Source organism: Pogoniulus pusillus, chromosome 20 (assembly GCF_015220805.1).
Source record: "Pogoniulus pusillus isolate bPogPus1 chromosome 20, bPogPus1.pri, whole genome shotgun sequence".
NCBI classification, from domain to species: Eukaryota; Metazoa; Chordata; class Aves; order Piciformes; family Lybiidae; genus Pogoniulus; species Pogoniulus pusillus.
This window is the reverse complement of record NC_087283.1, coordinates 5,360,245-5,378,463: the sequence shown is the minus strand read 5'-3', so window position 1 is coordinate 5,378,463 and position 18,219 is coordinate 5,360,245. Positions and strand designations below refer to the sequence as shown.

The following is an 18,219-nucleotide window of genomic DNA, read 5'->3' as shown; positions in this document are numbered from 1 at the left end:
TCATTTGGCATGAAAACAGCCTGTGTTACAGCAAAGGCAAACACATACCAAGTGAAGTAAACGTGGTGAACTGCCCTCAACCCTTTCCTCTTTTTGTAAGTAACTATTTTAACAAAAGATGGAAAATCCCAGTTCCCAGATGGTGTGGGAAGGGAGAAAGAAGGCTTTTAGGTCCAGATCCATGTCTGAAGAAAGCTGCTAGATCTTGTTCCTGGGATGGATCAAACCAGAGTGACAGAGCTAGGCAACTTCAAGTGAGGAAAGAATGTTAACTGCGGATTCAAAACTCAGCACAGAAATTAATTTTCTGTGTTTTCTAAAGGTAAGCAATCATCAATGAGGAAGCAAAGACTATTATGGCCTCTGTGGTGAATCTCTACAAAAAAGGGCCCTCCCAAAAGCCAAAGGATGGTGACACATGCTGCACTATCCTGCCTTCAGGATGATTTGATAGAGACATTTATGCAAAGAGGTAGGGGATCATCCTGTTCTAGGCACAGTCTCAGAAACTAAAGTGTCTCAAAATACCTCTGCTGTGGATCTCTGGTGTGAAGGCACGACTGAGAAGCAGAACAATTGGAACTCACAGCCATCTCCAGTTAATGATAAACTGTCTCTTTCCAGTCAATCTGTTGCTATTTTGCTTCTGACTTTGAATTCTGTCCCTTGTTTATTGCAAAGAAGAGGGCACACACCAGCATCAAGTTGGCTTGAGTCATGTCACACTCTGAATTACTTTTCCTCTCATAATGCAAGTTAACATGCATTAAGGTAACCAGTGATAACACTGGTTTAGGTCCCGACTTATAAAACTAAGACAAACTGATAGCCAAAAAAAAGGGGCAAACAAGGTTCATCTGCTTCCTTTACAACAGCATCCCACAGTGATGGAAACATGTTACTATCACAAAAACATTGTGGCATAAGTAAACGAACTCTTGCCTGCTTTTGCCCAAAGTGTGAAAATGTTGTATTTGTAATAGGAAAGTAATGGAACATCTGACAGCCTTGTTGGAAAGCAGCAAAAGGAATGATGTGAAGAAAAGTGCTGTGCAAACGTGGTTTCACCTGCAGATTTCCTGAGTGTTGAGACTCAGCTTTTCGTAGCCTCCTGTATCTCTTCCGAGCAGTAGCAATGCCATGCTGCACTCTTCCTTATCCCTGTGCTTGCCTGCATAAGGATAGGCTCATTTGTAAGTCAGTGGTTTCATGGGAAGGCAATTTACTTATGTTAATAAAATGACCAAACTGCCCGACCAGCTTACTCATTGAACAGAAGACTCCTACTAACTTCAGTGGATGTTAGACTAGTTCATTAGTCCAGCTTCAAAGAATTAATGCAGTAGTAGGATCTGCCCACTGACTCATTCTGCTACTCATGAGTACCTGAAAAGCCAGCTCTGAAACTCTTACTACGTCTGCCTCACCAAAGACAATTTATGGCGGAAGTTCATGTACATATTTATTTTGTTGCTAAAGAGTTTGCTGGCATACTTCAAAGTGTGGGCTATTACCTGTTCAGGTTTATTGCCTGCTCGAGTGAATTATTGCCTACCTGAACAGGCCTGCTGAGCAATAGTTCAAATTAAAACGTGTCATTTATCATGTTCACACCAATCCAAAATGACCGCAAAACCCAAGGTGTAATTATTGCCAGGCTCTGACTGCAGAGCTATCATAGCAAGCTCCCAACCAGTGGGGAATACTGCTTGCTCTCCTTGAAGGAAATGTGCTTCTTTCTTCATAATCAACAAATACGACCCTACCATTAACAGCAATGTAATTTCAAATGCTGATATTAATCAGGCAAATCAACTTTTAAATATGGTGAAAGAATATCACACTGCTCCCACCCAAGATTAGTTTTTCTGTAAATTGCAATTCTAGACCCAAAGTTCCTCTTTAAAATTTTATCTGAAACCAAATCTTCAGCTTCTCACCAATATCCAGCCTGAAATGATGGTGATTTTTGAACTGTTACCATTTTATCCCAGTTTCAGAAAATAAATGAAAGCAGGATCTCAGTACCAGCATGGGCTGTGGATGTTTCAATGCACCTTCAGTTGTTGTAAACCAAGTCTGTACATCCACATTCTGCTCCATCTTCTTCAATCCTTATTACTTGCCATGTCATCTTTTCTTGTTCTTTGATAGATTGTGTCCCATTTTAACCTAAAACTTGTAGGGCTGCAGCTGCCTGTGGTATGTGTATGAAAGCAGTTAAGGACAGCAATATATATAGTGTGTGGTTCCCTCGCATCTCTCACCAACCCCTCTTGGCTCATCTAGGGCTTTTGAGCTTTTTCTGGATAGTGTAAAGCTTCTGCAGTAAGAGAAATAAACCTTTTGGTCTATATCTTTACTGAAACGTAGTAAAGTAAAGGCTACTCTTCTCTTTTTTTCCCTCTTTTTTTTGTTGTTGTTGAAAAGGAAAAGGAATAATCAAAGACCAAAATAGAAATCACAACCCAAAAGTGTCTGCTTTAATGAAAGAATTGTATGATAGATCTTTATTGTCTGTGCAAACATGGAGCTGGAAGTGCAGGGAATGGGGAGAACTCAAATGTGGCTTTAGGCTGATCAGAAAACTTCTGCACTGGGATTGCAGATGGACCAGAACTGCAACCTGTGGTCAGGCTGGCCATAATTCATACACAGACCTGGTTCTGAACATCTGATTCTTGCCTCACTTCTCTGCTAACTATACCAGGTCTCTGCAGCTAAACACTTTCCAAGTGATGAAGTTTGCATCCTGATGTGAATTTTGCAACTCAAGCCTACCTGTGGTTATACAGTCAGACTGAAAGCCCAGCAAGCCAAGAGCAACGCCTAGTCACTGACTTTGATCTAGAAATAGTTATTATCCAGCTATCTCCATTACAAAACATCCACTTTACTAAACCTGGGTTATCTACTGATTTGGCTTCATTTGATAGACAAGAGCAGGTCTAGCATGGGACAGCTTCACATCCTGAAATGATGCATCTTTCAAAAAAACCGATAAGTGATAAATCCTGCAAAACCTGTTAGTAGCAAATGACATTTCTGTCCACTTCCCACCTCCCTTTCTACAGTTTCTAAATAGCACCACTAGCACCTTTTGCAGATGAGATGGAAAAGTGAGCAAATTAATGCTTTGCCCTACCAGAGCTGAGACTCCTCAGTGGGCAGTGAGAGTAGATATGTGCATCTGATGATTAGTACATCAGGGCACTTGTGTGGAGGGTTTCAGTTTCTCAAGCTATAAGCTTATGCAGAGTTTTTGTCAGGGTCAAATGACTTATTTTCAAACAACTGATTTGAATTTCTTTTTCTTGGAAGCATAGTGGGAAGTTACTTAAAAATGAAGTCACTTTGAATTATCTTCTTTTCAGTCCAGATTAGAAGAAACTTTCCTTTTTCTGAAGAGTGAATTTGGGTCACAGTGCAGTAGCTTCCAGTCCTCATGCTGAATTACTTGCTGAACATGTGGTAGTGTTTTGTGACATGGTCTGTGAACTGGGAAGTAAGCTGAGCTCACCCAACCCATTTCATTTATGGCTTTACACAAGTAAATAAGTATGTTTTCAGCCACTCAACACAAGAATGGCTTGCAAATTGCAACCGCCATTGCCTGGCAGGTTAAAGGTTAAGCTTTTCAACAGGTCAGACTACAGCGCTAATTCACCTCAGTAGTGAGTCCCAGGCAGCCTGTAATGCATATTTGTGGTGGTTGTGTTTGTATAGCATGCATATAAAATGAAAACCGTATGACAGAGGTTAGTCCTCTTAAATGGTTGTCACATTGGCTTGGGTAAGTTTCATGCAGTTATCCATACGATAGCCAAGACTCTGGTGGTATTTTTGTATCAATTTTCTTGACATGGTGAACTAAATTGAGTAATTTCATAGCTATTACAATCAGCCAGTGGCTCAGGCAATGCACTGCTTTGTTTATCCTGAAAATGTTGCTAACTAGTCTGGCTAGGTTTGGCTTCCAGTGGTGGCCCTCTTCCAAATGTGGAAGCCCCCTTTTTCTGACACAGAAGGTTCAGACAGGCAATCCTTGTGTGCTCGATCCACAAGAGCACCGATGCTGTGGGCTGAGGGCTCAGCTCCTGCTGCCAGATGTATTTCCTGAATGTTACACAAATAAAGAGCTTGTGAGAGCTTCTTGAGTTCAGTTCAAGTTGCCAAAGCTTGAACTAAGGCCTGGATTAAATGAAATGTCTAAATTAGCAGCCTAATATATTCAGTGAGGAGACAGAAGCATTCCTCAGGGAAGTGCATTTGTCCTTTGTGGTGCCTGTCCATCCATTTGCTCTAAAAGGATCCCAAGGTAACAAATATCCTAACACAAGCCTCTTTGCTGGGCACTTGTGGTGCTATGCATCTGGACCTTCATAGCTACACATCAGGGCAAAAAGTCACCTCGAATTGCTTCTTCATAGGGCTTATATTAATTCTTTGATGACCTCACATACTACTTGGTGGACAGCCATTACACACAGACCTAATCCTGCAGATGTTCTGTTGATATTAGGCCAGCAACCCCAAAGATCTGTGTCTTTCAATGACCAGAAGAATTAATTTGCTGTTTTTAGTTGCAAGAAGTATTAACATTTCCTCCTCTGCAAGGCAGGAAGAGGAGACACAACCCTGGGTTTCCTCTGACAGATCCTTCCTGACCAAGATGCCCTTCTCCAAGGGAGGAGCTGTGACCTTCAAAGGTCTTGGCACATCAGGACATGCTCGTGTGTAAAGCACACATTTGTTTCTCTGCTAAAAAGCAGGTAACATTAAAAACTTAGCATGCAGGCCAGTTCTGAGAGACTTCTGCTGAAAGGTGAAATACATAGTGAGAGAAACATGTGAATGCCCAGAGGAGGAAATAACTGAGACATTTTGGGAAGCTCCCATTTCCAGCTCCCAGTGTACCTCTACATCCCTGAGAAAAGATGAGTGGTCACCATCTTTTGTGAAATGCTTGGTGGAGCTGGCACTATCACTCTGGTTTAACACTGACTAGAAGTGATGCTCACATTTCAACAGCATTTTTAAATAATATTTTTAATAAGTATTAAGCTAAAGGACTTACTTTGCACCAGGGTCACAAAGAGTTCACTAAATGTTGAGAGACTATTCTGTATTAATGGTGCTAAGCTAAATGCTTCACAGAACTGACAGAACCCTCTATTTAAACAGCTAGCACTGTATTTCAGAAGAGAGTATTTTTAAAGCTTTCCCTCCTGATAATTTGTCTAAAGAGAGGCAGATCTAATTGTTTATACTGAATCTGGAAGGCCTGGTGTTGGATTTGCTCAATAAGATGTGTTATGTTTTCATATCCATTTAGAGCAGTGTGTGACAGAGACCATTAAAGCATTTTGTTTCCTTTTTATTGAATGGAATATCAGCAATTAGCTTCTTCAGCTGATTATTGGATTTTATAACTGACTCTTCAAAAACAACTATGAGAATTAGGTTGAACCCTTACACTAAACTCTGGCTGAGGAGTTCCATGTGGCAAGAGGCAACTTGCTGTACAGGTCACAGTTTCTTCTCTTCAGCAAGGGGAAGGGTTCTGCAGCTCACTGGCATCACTTCATCTATAGCAGCAAGCTGGTAGACGGAGCTGCTGCTTATCCCTGGACTGGGATGTTTGTTGATCAGGCCAGGAGCTGGAGACTTGCACCTGGCTGTAGATTCTTACTACCTTGCATGAGTGATGCAAATCAAAAACTCGTCCCTGGCGGTATTTGTGCAAATTCCATAGTGGTGGTGGTTTAAAGTGTGGCACTCATTGGAAACCAGATCTTGTTACAGTCAGAAATGTGAAATGACCTTAAAGCAAAATTGCTAGGAAAGTGATGTAGATTAAATAATGGAAGAATCACTAGGGTTAACCTGTCAAGGTGGTACAAACCTACTAAACCCACGTTTGCACTGAGAATTGATTCCTTGACTTCTCATTGGAGACAAAATCTGTAAAGAACAATCTGCTCACACCTCCCACTTCTCCTTTACTGCTTCCCATTTCAAATCTACACAGATGTAGTGAAACTATTTCAAAGCAAAAGCCCAAGGACAATGCAAAGGAGCTTCTGTATTCTACAAGTCTTCTGTCCACCCATGATATACTAGTTTATGAAGCTGATAAAAATTAGCATGAAAATGTGAAGGCCACAAAAGTGTAATGTGTAATATGCAGCTAGGCAAGATTACTCTTTTAGCTCTATTTAGTTTAACAACTGTAGCAAGGGTCTACCCAGATTTTCAGAAATGTCCTTACTGCATGTAACATAGTTTAGTTAAACTGAACTCAGTGGTATCATTTGTATGTTTAAAATTAAGCACTGAACTTAGCTGTTGTACTATATCAGGGTCTAATAGCTTGTGCACCTACTTGCAAATTTAAGACAGTTAATGTGTTTATCCTGGATCCTTCCTGTTTCACATCAAAAATTGTTGCCCACAACCACACAGAGTAACTCAAGCTTGGGGTAACCCAAGTGTACAGCAGCAGCACAGCCTAGCTCTTCCTAAACCAGGGACAGAAGGATCGTAAGGAGATGAGTTATGTAAAGCAAACATGCACGGAGCAAGTTATCAGCAGCTCTGAAGCAGCAGATCAGGTTTTCCAGAGCCCTCAAGCAAACATCACTAGTTTGGGCCTTAGCCCCAAAGGCAGCAGAGTTAGGTCACTGCTGAAGGCTTTTGAAAAGTTTTCTTTGTTGGATTTGGAACAGTTAAGAGGAGCATTGTGGTTGCCATGCAGCTGTTGGAGTCAGAAGAGCTGAGCTCTGGTCTTTGCTACTCATGGTAGACTGAAGTGACCTGGGCCATTTCACCTGGGTCCATCTCAGTGTGTATGGAATGGCAGTCTGGGGATATTTAGGCAAAAATCAATATTCAAACCCACTAATGACCAAAAAATAAATCTTCCAAATGAGGTACTCTGCACCTTCTATTCTCACTGAAGTAAAGTAGTTCCTTTGGGACTGCTTTCACGTGTCTTTAGGGGATGTAACCAAATTACACAACATGAGAGCTGGTAATTTTAATGTTATGCTGTAAGGGAAAAACTATAAACATAACAGGAAAGACTGGATGTTTTCCATTCATATTTTTAGAAAGGTTGCTTCTCATCTGTACACATTAGTTTTTCAACATCTCTGTCAAGATTTAAATGAATTATTTAGCTGGAATTGAAAAGCAATGCTTACTTTTAAATTAAGGCAATAAAAGCTGTTGTGGGTTGGTGGGGTTTTTTTTATATTCTTAGAATATTACCATAGAAAATAAATATCAAAAATAGATCCAAGAGATGGTAAGGATTACAAAATACCCAATGGGTAGGAGATAGATCATTGTAGAGAAACAGCTGACTATGATCAGAAGTGTGGCCAGTAGAGTCTGGTGAATCCGTGAGGTTTCAGTCAGAAGGCTTTCCATGTTGTGTGTCAGTCTTTTGCAATGGAGAGAACAGGGAGTGTGGAGCCAGGAGTGGTATGGGGCTGTGTGAACAAGCTGCTGCTGCAAGAACCATACCAAGTTTTGTGCAAAACATGAGGGAAAACTGGGAATGTGCCTTGTGCAGAAAGACTGGCTTGAGTTCTCAGGGCTTCGTCCTCTGTGAGGTGAAAACCTGTAAAATATGGTGAGTCTGGACCCAGCAGATTTTCAGTTCAGAAACCAGCACTGGCCATTTGGGCAGTCAGGTGAGCTCTGCTCTGGCCACTCTGAAACTGAGGATGTTTTTACAAGCTAACTTAACCCCTTTGTGAGCAGCAAAGAGGTTCTGCTTTGTGTGAGAGGTGGTAGCACCAACTCCTCATTCTACAGCTGAAAAATTCCTATTTCTGTGGGGGAGTCACAGATGGAATCTACTTTCTGGAAAAGTCAATCATCTGAACTGTAGAGCAAGGAGAGTTTCTATGCTCGCACACCTCGTATCCCCCAGCAAAAAAAAAGCCATCTCTCCAATATTTCCATGCCTCCCCTTTTGCCATTAAGATGAGATTTTTTCCTGCAACTGAACAGTAAATGTTTCATAAACAGTTCTTCCAGCCTGCAAGGGGACCTTGAAAATTGATTATTTGTTGTTTGTTTCTTTTAGTCACCAAATGTTTCTGCCATTATAAGGCAGGCAGTTATTTTGCTAAGAAGGAATGTGAAGAATTAGAAAAGTTGAAAGCGATTAGTGCTCTGTCTTTTAAGACAGAGCCATTCACAAAGCCTGGCATTCAGCCTGCTTAGGAGGACCATCATAAGACACCCTGAAGCCTTGAAATCCCCATTTTAAACCCCATGGGATGGCTTTTGCATTATAAGAGTAGAGATGATATTGCAGAAACTAGTTTCTTCGTATTCTAAAGGTCTCCGAGTTAATATTTATTCTAACTAGATGTTTATTTTTTGATAGTTTTATTGTTTCTAGGAAGGCCATAAGGAGTTCAATGGTATGGAGAAATGGTTACTTTGTATTTATTGTTAAAGAAAAAAGAAGAACAAAAAAGAAAGTGCCAAACAATCCTGCCCCAGTTCTTTATTTAAGGAGACAATGTACTTTCCACCCATGCACAGGCAGTGCTTTACAGGCTGTATAATAAAACACTGTTCCAGATATTGTCTAAATAGAAACAGATTTAACCCTGCTGTTGTGACTTGCATTGCTGGGTAATGAAAGTTTTCAATCTGATTTTACTTTGTTTTATACTCTCTGGAGAACAGCACATGCACAAAACCCTGCATTATGCACAAAAACCACAGTTCCAGTGCCATCTGTTTGTGTATATAAGGTGAGCATCCCACGAAACAAAAAAAAAAACAAATAAACAAAACCACATTAGGATTGGACCTTCTCTGAGAGGTAAAGAATTGTAATTCATAGAATCAACCAGGTTGGAAGAGACCTATCCAGTCCAACCTATCACCCAGCTCTATCCAGTCAACTAAGCCATGGCACTAAGTGCCTCAGCCAGTCTTTTCTTGAACACCTCCAGGGACGGTGACTCCACCACCTCCCTGGGCAGCCCATTCCAGTGGCAAATCACTCTCTCTGTGAAGAACTTCCTCCTAACATCAAGCCTAGGCCTCCCCCGGCACAACTTGAGATTGCAACCTCTTGTTCTGTTGCTGGTTACCTGGCAGAAGAGACCAACTCCCACCTGGCTACAGCCTCCCTTCAGGTAGCGATAGACAGCAATAATTCATCCCTCAGAGTGGTATTTCTTGCAAAGACCACAGCCTATAGAACAGAATGCAGCGGTTTCATGTGAGGCTTGAAGGTGCTCATGACAATGAGGCAATGGTGCCTGTTGCTTCCTTTTGTGACAAGAGGTCTGAAACCCAAGAATTTCTAACCCTAAAACTCTTTGAGGATGAGTCAACTCATTTACCTATGTAGTCATCCACTAATGGCATACTCAAAACTGCTGAAAAGACTCTTTATTTTGGCTTTGAATATTATCCATTGCTGTGTTACCTAAAGCTACCTCCAAGTGTTTCTCCACAGGGAAAAAGACCTGTGATAAGAGATAGTCACTGAAGATCTGAGAACAAAAGATGGGCTGCAGCATATGCTTATCAGGAAACAGTCCATTACTCATTAATTGCTCCATTTCCTACACCAACTGGGGTCACCCTGTCACTGAGGACCAGAGAGATTATCACAGTAATACAAATACTGCTTTATTTACACTGTCTTACAAGAAAACAACTTTCCATGGTTATTATTCAGAGGCTGTTTTTTTTTTTTAGTTTCCACAAATAAAATTCTCTTGGAGAACAGTAGGAAGTTTGTAATTTGAAGCATTTTGCAGTGGGACCAGAGGCACATTTCCATGTGTCACAGAGCCACATCCAGCTGTTGGGGTGTGAACTAAGGATTAGAAGGAACTAGATTCTCTTTGCTCCCCTACAGATTTCGTGTATGACTTTGAACATGTTACCAAGTTTCACTGCCCCAGTGTACAGGCAGTACTCTATTATACTCTCTATAATACTTCATTTTTCACTCTTTAAGTATTTTATAACCAGAAGTCACCCTTGTTCAGGTGTCCTTAGCTCCTCTGCCAGCTACCTACTGTGGCTGCCTGCTCCAAAGTTGTCCAGTCGCTGAGCTGGTGCTGGGGGAGGATGGAGAAAGAACGCCAGTGCTGGGCTGCTGGCAGTGTGTGCTGGGGCTGCCTGGGGCTTGCCGGGACTGGGGTCACTGTGGTTTTCCCATCTGCAGATCAGAGGTAACAAGATGCACCTTCCGCATGAGAAACTGTGTGGGGGTAAATATGAGTGACACTAAGGGCAGGCATGATTATCATAATGTGTGTCTTACAAGTGCTTGAGGGAAGTGCTACAATAATATCCCCTAAAATTTGTGTCCACTTGAACTTCTCTGTCTCTGTAATTGCAGAGCAAGAACAGGCAGGTACGACTGATTCTTATCATCTAGGATTAAAACACAGCAATCACCCCAGCCCCCCTCTTAGTATTCATTTTACTTATTAAAGCTTCCCAACATGTCTCTGCAGTGATGTTATCTTCTAAATTGTGTGAGGTTTCTGATCATTAAGTGGATTGGTCTTCAAAGAGCTAAATGAAAATGCACAATAAATATCAGTGTTACTTAGGTCATATAGTGCAAAATGACAAGGAGACCGAAAGACCTTCTGGCGACTGTAGAACCAGCAAACATGAAATAGATTGACTGGAGCTTCTCGTGGGTTTTTAGAAAGTTTCTCAACACTTTCAATTATTTTTAAAAGCAAGTTGAAATGGAGAAGTAGACATGCCTTAAGGAGCTGGGACCCCTGAACACTCTGGATCTTTCTGTTCGGTTGCTGTCACCTGAAGTTGCATTCTTTTTCTTTCCTGCGCTATCTTCCTTCTCTGCAGAAGGGACATTGTAATATTTATGTGTGTGCTGGAGAAGGTATCATTATTATGGCAATTTCTCCAGTGCTTTGCACATAGACAGATGCGTTTCAGAAGGTGAACCTCCCGCTGGTGGGTGTAAACATGAGCTTGAAGTTTTGCACCTGCATTTGTATTTCCTGTATAAAACTGAGCAGTCATACCAGTAGCAACCTGACAGCAGAGGTAAATGAGGCAGCAGTGGTTGCAGTAACTTCTGCTCATCTCCATGCTTTCATTCACTTGGAAAAATAAACAGCCACAATTGCCAGGGCAGATTGTATCCTCAACCGAATGCTATGAAAATCTTCCACTGCAAGTAATGCTAAAAGGTTACATGATTTCTTAGATAGTATCTTAAGGATTTACTTTTACTCAGAGAAAAAAAAAGTAATTAAAAATCATTCAAAATGCTACAACTTCTTCTGTCTTTGTTACGCTTTTTAGTCCCTTTCCCATACTGTAAAATTATGACAGCAGGCACTGTGAATGGTAATGTTCTCCATATGTAAGCAGCCCAACTCTGTGAATTTTGCTCTAGTGAAGCCACATAAAACGTGGCAAGTGAGTAACTTTCATAGGAACAGCTCTGTGAGCCTAAGATGTCCATGAACACTCCATCAAATCAGGGACAAACTCCTCAGCTCATTACAAGTCCACTCACCCTATTCTGAAAGGCCAGAATTTTGCTCTAGCCAAGAAGAAGATTTTCCTTTCCCCTTCATCTGCTTTTCTCTTTCTAGAGAAGCAGTGTTTGAGAGGGGTATGATAAAGAATTTGTCATGTAGGAAAAATACCAAAGCTTGACTGTGTTCATTCCTTTGGTTCCTTTAAGGTCTCAGTTGTTGGGATGTCTTTCACGGTGACCAAAGCACTCAAGTGAAAAGTGGGACTATGAGAAAGAGGAGCTTCATTTCAAATAGAGTTGGAAGATGGAGGCAGAGAGCAATGGAAGGAAGAGTCAACTTTTTAAACAGGAAAGAAAGAAGGCCATAACCCAAGAAGCCGCAAGACTGAAGGTAATAGTCATTTCCTGTTTCTGTGTAGGCTGCTAGGGTTTCTCTAAAGGAAGTAGGGGGTGGCAGAGGACAGTTCCTGGTATTTTCCTCAGCTTAGAAAGCAGAGTAAGCCATCAAGCTTCCTACATGACTAAAAAGTACAGTTACGGAAAGTGTGAAATCCACTGTAGTGCCACCACGTTACACGGTAAGGGCTAAGGTACAGTGATGACAGCTCACAAGTAGACAAGAAATTGTTACTCATATTTGACCCTATAGCGCTGTTCCCTGTGTGTAATGGAAAGATTCTAGTTGGATGCTGAAATGATTCAGGGAAGAGTTAGAAGTGCCTTAACTCCATTCCTCCTGCACGCTTTTTTACACCTAAGGAGTGTGAGGTCCTCTGCAGCAGGACACTTTCCAGACACATCTGGGTGATGGGCTACAGCTGCCATGTTGTGACTGAGACCAACTAAAAGCTGGCTTCCTTTCCCTGGTGCATACAGAAATTATCCATCTGCACAGCAAAGGCAGGAAGAGGGGGCAACTACAGAGGTTATGGTTGCTCTTACATGATCAGATCTCTAGTGACTCTGGCAAGGACACAGGACCAAGTAGCAGCATTAGGATGAATGCCAATGGGTTCTGCTCCCATTTTCCAATTTGTAGGTATTCAGCTGAGATGGGCAATTCTGTACAGGGAACTATTCATTACATAAATATGTACTGAGGTAAAGCAACCCAGAAAGATGATAAGGAAGAAAATTCTAGTCTCAGGTCTCAGCTCTTACTGTATGGAATTCTAAAGCTGAAATGGTTTGACTTGTGCTGGAGCCTGATGTGCAGAGGCCATGTTTTTAAATATGTCATTCTGCATGTGTTGCATCGGTTAAGATTTACATGACCTTCTATGAAATCTGGGCCATAAATGTTGATTTTAAACAAAGACATTTCCATAGGATCTTTATTGTCTGTGTAGTGGTAAAGTGCTATGAATAATTTGTCCCAGGTGCTTAAACAGGTGGTGTCTTCAAGGAAGAAGGGCTTCTTTCATGTTCCCTATAATTTGTGCTGTCTTAAGCCTTCATTGTCAATGCCTTGAGTGAACGTTTATAGCTGTTTGAAATGTGCCTTCCCCACAAAGATGCTGGATACCCAGCTCCAGGATTGGAATATAAGTGTTACAGTTATTTATTTACAGGGAAGGAAATAACACAGTGGCTCTATTTGCTGCTCCTAAATTTATTTTCTCTTCTTTTGTGCAATGTAAAAATGTTAGTCATCTCCAATGGCCCTTGGAAATAAGCTTTCCAAATATATTCTCATACTCCATATAGATGCACTGATGACACTCCAGCAGTTCAGCAAGAGGAAAGCTGAAATAGTGGCACTAAATGACAGGGGGAAAAAAATTACTGGGAGAAAACTCTCCATAAAAATCTGAGGATGATTATGGAGCATTGGGAAATGCTGCCAGTGCTGGACTGCATACTCATTGAACCCTCATCTCTCAGACATCATTGATTAAAGGTAGATGGAAAAGTGCCATACAAAAGAGCAGACTCACAAGCTTCAGCTTCTGTTTCCATCTGCTTTTGGGCTGCAAATTCAGGGTCACCTGACAAGTCTTGTACTTAGGGCACAAGCAAATGGGGCTGGATTGGTATCATTAACACCTTGTGCTCATGAGGCTGTGCCACCTTCGTTAGGCGCTTGTGTTCAGAAATGGGAAGCAAAGCTGCAGCAGCCAGCTTTGAAAATGGGGATTGATTTGACTGCAAATTTCCATTTCTCCATTCAGATTTTTTGAAAGCCATAATACTTGCCCTCCTAAGAAACATGTCATGGACTTGGATTTATCAGCATGTTTAAAAGCAGTAGATGTGTGTGCTTGCTGAGATCCATCAATTATGAGGGCATATATAAGCTGTTTAAACACTTCCATGTGGTTTTGGGGTCTCTTTCAATGGTCTCCTATGTCCATCCTGTCCATGCTCATTTATTCTGACACGCACAGAATCCTCCATGACTGATGACATTGCAAAGGTGAGTGATTGACCTTTCCCTGGTGTATATGTGTACAGATTATTGGACAAAGGCACATAGGTTTTAGGGAAATGCTTGAAGGAGTTAATACTGTCACAATCCAAGATGCTAGCTGTTTAGCTGAAGAGCTCAAAGAAATAAGAAACAGAAATATGATGGTGTATGAAAATACCACCTCTCCTTCTCCAGCCACATGTTGATCATCCCTAGGATAATACCATGTGTGCATTTATTTGCATATCTTATATATATTTATGTGGGCATATATGTGTATATACAGCTTTTTTTTCCATTCCAGAAAAGAGCTGTGATCAGGCCATGTAACTTGAAGCAAACTACTGAGTATCTGTTTTGTTCCAAAACTCTGAAATAATTTTTCCTTCTTCCTCCTCGGCATTTTCCCAGCCATATGGATTTGCCAGTTCACTGCATCATTGCATGTTTATAACACAGCATTTCTTCAGCAGCTGTCACTATCTCATAATGCCATAGTACATCTTGTGTGCTGTGTTTCTATCAACATGATAGAAAACAGTTTACATGTGATGAAAAAAAGGCCCTCTCTTGACATCCATTTGGATGCTGGCCGTGGACTTAGAGAAGGCAGAGAGAGTACTAGCACTGTGTCCACTGTTCCAGCTTTGTGTCAGGGCTGCTAATTCACCACCAGTGCTTAGCATTTAGCACAGTATAGTTTCAGGTACATTTACCAGAGACATGGTGTTTTTTCCCCAGTGTGTGACACACAACTTGGCTACTGGCATGTAGCTGAGAGTCTGACTTGCTAATAGGTGTTTTCAGATGAGGGATGGGTGGAAACAGAGCAGGTGCATGCCCACACAAAAGTTGTATGTAGATTTTGGAGATTTCAATGAACAGTCTAGCCACAAAGATATATTTACTGCAGAGTTACAGCTGAGATGCAAAATATTAATTAATGTGTAATAGTCTTCCCTGTCCAAAGAATAAAGAATGGAAGAACTGTCCTAAAATGATGTTGTTTGGAAGGAGCAGAGAAATATTCAGACTATCTTCTGTCATTGTCATTATCTTCCTTACTCTGCAGTCCTGAGATGTAACAGAGCTGAGGAAATTGGTCTGTGGACTCTCTTTTTGTATCATTGCTTGCTGCATGCCCACTTTGGGCCGAAACACAGAATTTGCTGAGTATGTACATTCACCTGGTCAGGTGTGTGCTTGGGGTCTCAGGGAAAGGAGTCTCTCGCCCTGTTTCTCATGTAACCACTGAGAGCTTCACTTTGGTTGCTCTGGGACTACCCTAGCCAAAAGCTGAAAGCTTCTGATGCAGATGTTTAGGCTGTGGTATTTTTTTCAGAACTTTGATAGAGTGCGGCTTTCAGCTTGTGCTTATCATTTGACCATCACCAGACCAGGAAGACAGGTTTGGTTTGTGTTTGGTTGGTTTTCTTTTTCTTCCTCTTGGCTATTATGACATGATGGTGTGAATTACCAACTTCTAACATACTGCAAATGGTTGTTTCATGATATAACACACCTGGTCGTTTGATTGAATGTGGTCAGATAGTACTAAATCACCAATTTTCATTGCTGGCTTCTTTCATGTGAGCCTACATGATGAGATTTTACAAAAACCTAACACAATCAGGAAATATTTCTTCTTGTAGCCAGTCATTAGCAGAGAAAGAGCACTTGTACAGTAGTAAGATTATCCAGCAGTAGAAAAAATACCCTAATCCCAGACATGAGAGACAGGATGTCCATTAGGAATGGCAGCCACTGATCAATAGTCTAATTTAGCATAGAGGGGTTTTATTGCTTTGGGAGCTGGAAGAAGAGAGAGGTATTGCAGTGTCTTCAGTTCTAGTCCTGCCTTTGCCACTGATGCACCCCAAAGAAACACTGGCTGACTCCATTGCTTTTCCACAGCCACAGCATCAAGCAATAATTTTGAACTAGCAGAGCATTATGTATTTTGAATGTGTGTTTGATTATGTATGGGGCAGCACAAAGGAAGATAATCCATTTCTGACAGTGTCAGGAGTAAGCTGACATTTGCCTGCAGTTTGTTTCAAATCAAATCCAGCAAATTTCTATAAAAAATAAAATTGTTTTGAATGTCTTTTTTTTTCCCAGACATTTGGTGTCTTTTCCAGTTTTTCCATTTTATTTTTGTAATAAAAAACACAGAGAAAAAAATGGTGATGCAAAAATGTACCAAAAAAAATCTCCTAAGATGAAAATATTTTCTACAAGGTCTTTTTAATGCTTTCAGAACACCTCTATCCCCTTTTCCCCTCCCATGCTTCTCAGAAATGAGATTTCAAGCAGTGAGCTGATGAAGTACCTCCTGTTCAATGGTGAACTTGGCTGCCAATGGTTTTTATAACCAGGCAAAGGGGTAAAAGTTGCTATTACTACCTGAGCTAGCTAATTAAGAGCAAGCATTACCAGTAAAAACTTTATATGCTGGAATTTCTAGAAAGGTCAAGTACACCACAGCTCCTGCTCTGCCTCCTCTGAGGAACTGCTCCTGGTCCAAAGCTTAGGGAGGGTGTGCCTAACTTAACATGGGGAAAATGATAAAATAGTGGTAGCAGGGCCTAAAACATTTTCAAGGAGATTGAGCAAGAGCCATGGAAGGTAGCAGTGAGGTATAAAAAGCAAAAGTACACCAGGCCTCATTTAATGACCTTTTTTGCACTGCATCAATCGTCACAAACACAAGATTACACCTATTTTTACATCAGTGTTGGAAGGTAACACAAATGACATTTTGTGCACTGTCTGTCATTAGCAATTCTTAAAGTTTGGAAAGCAAAAAAAGGAAAGTAGGCTGCTCCCCTGACCTATTTTTCACCAACAACTTTTTCCCCTTTGACCTCTGAATCTGAATTTCCCTTATCAAATCATTGTGAGATTTCCTATAACTGTTCTTGCTTTCCTCAGCCCCCTAAGCTACCCTGATATTTGTTGTTCCCATGACCTTTCTCTTCAGCTGTCTCATTTTATGTGCTGGTTTGACAGCCAGTCATTTTTTTCCTTCCTACAGCATCCATAACTCCTTGCTCTCTGGTAATCTTCCTTCTTCTACAGTTGCTCTTTCAGCAGCTCCACTTGGTGCCTCCTGTGACCCCAAGCTCCTTTGCTGTCTGCTCTGTTGCTTGGTCCAGACCCTCACCCACCAGCTCTCAGTTACCCAAACCTCCATCTCTACCTTCTGCCTTCTCTCTGCTAAGGTCCCTAGGGCTTTAGGTATAAAAGGTACCTAACGTATGGTTTAATGATCACTTCTCATCCCAACAAGAGCAAAAAACAAATTAGGAAGTTAAATCAACCTGTTACCATGCTTGCATAATTATTCTTCCTGCATGTAGGGAGGTAAAGCTTCTGTATTATATGTAACTGTAGCAATTGCCTCAATGATGGCTCAGGCTGACTGTTGCAGCAAAACACAGTTTTTAGTGTTCTTACACTACTGGCATTGTGCTTCACTAGGAATTCCTTTGGTCTGAATTTATGGGAAAGGGATGAAAAATATAAATGCACAATGTTTTCTCGCGTGGAATTTATCCTGTTCTTCTCAACTCCCTATGCCAATGTATCAGTATAGACCCTGACATGTAACTCCCCTTCTTCCTGCACACACCTGTGATTGCTCTGGATTATCTCTGGCTTGGAGGTACAAACCTGCGAGTTTGCAAAGTCAGGCAAAATTCCAGGCTGGTGCATAGGATGCTCTGTTTTTCATGGGGGTGAAATTGTTGGACAGAAGTCTGAAATCTAGAAGATGACAGTTTCCAGTGATTTAACAGTACGAGATGAATCAGATCAGTCACAGCTCTGATACTGGAGGAGTGCTTAGGAATGTATCTTCTCACATTAACATCCCCTGACTGTGATCAGTCTTTATCACCCATGCCTCAACCTGAACGATGGACAATTGACTGCATCTGTTTCTACTTTGCTAATTTGATCTACCTAAGGAAACTACTCTTGCAGGAACTCTAAAGATGAAAAATAGCAGCAATTATATTCTCTAATACAATTGATTTCTAAGTACTCACGTGTATGTTTCTGATTCTATACAAGTCTATGGCCAATCCCATAAAAAGGGATTTTATGATGATCTGAAAATCTTCTTCTTTTCCAAGACTCTATAAACACACTCCAAAACCATATAGGCAGACGTTGAGGTGCTGGAGCAAGTGCAGAGTAGGGCAACAAAGCTGGTGAAGGGCCTGGGGAATAAATCTTATGAAGACTGACTGAAGGAGCTGTGGATGGTTAGTTTGAAAAAGAG

At 41.2% G+C, this 18,219-nt stretch overlaps 1 long non-coding RNA gene across 3 annotated transcripts in view; it reads left to right on the top strand.

The window, feature by feature from the left end:
* Positions 1 to 18,219, top strand: part of LOC135184324 (uncharacterized) — a 413,331-nt gene that overhangs the window by 384,087 nt on the left and 11,025 nt on the right. For all 3 annotated transcript variants that reach the window (XR_010305974.1, XR_010305973.1, XR_010305975.1), the window contains exon 8: positions 11,729 to 11,912. This is a non-coding gene — a long non-coding RNA (uncharacterized LOC135184324). The remainder of the gene's footprint in view (positions 1 to 11,728; positions 11,913 to 18,219) is intronic.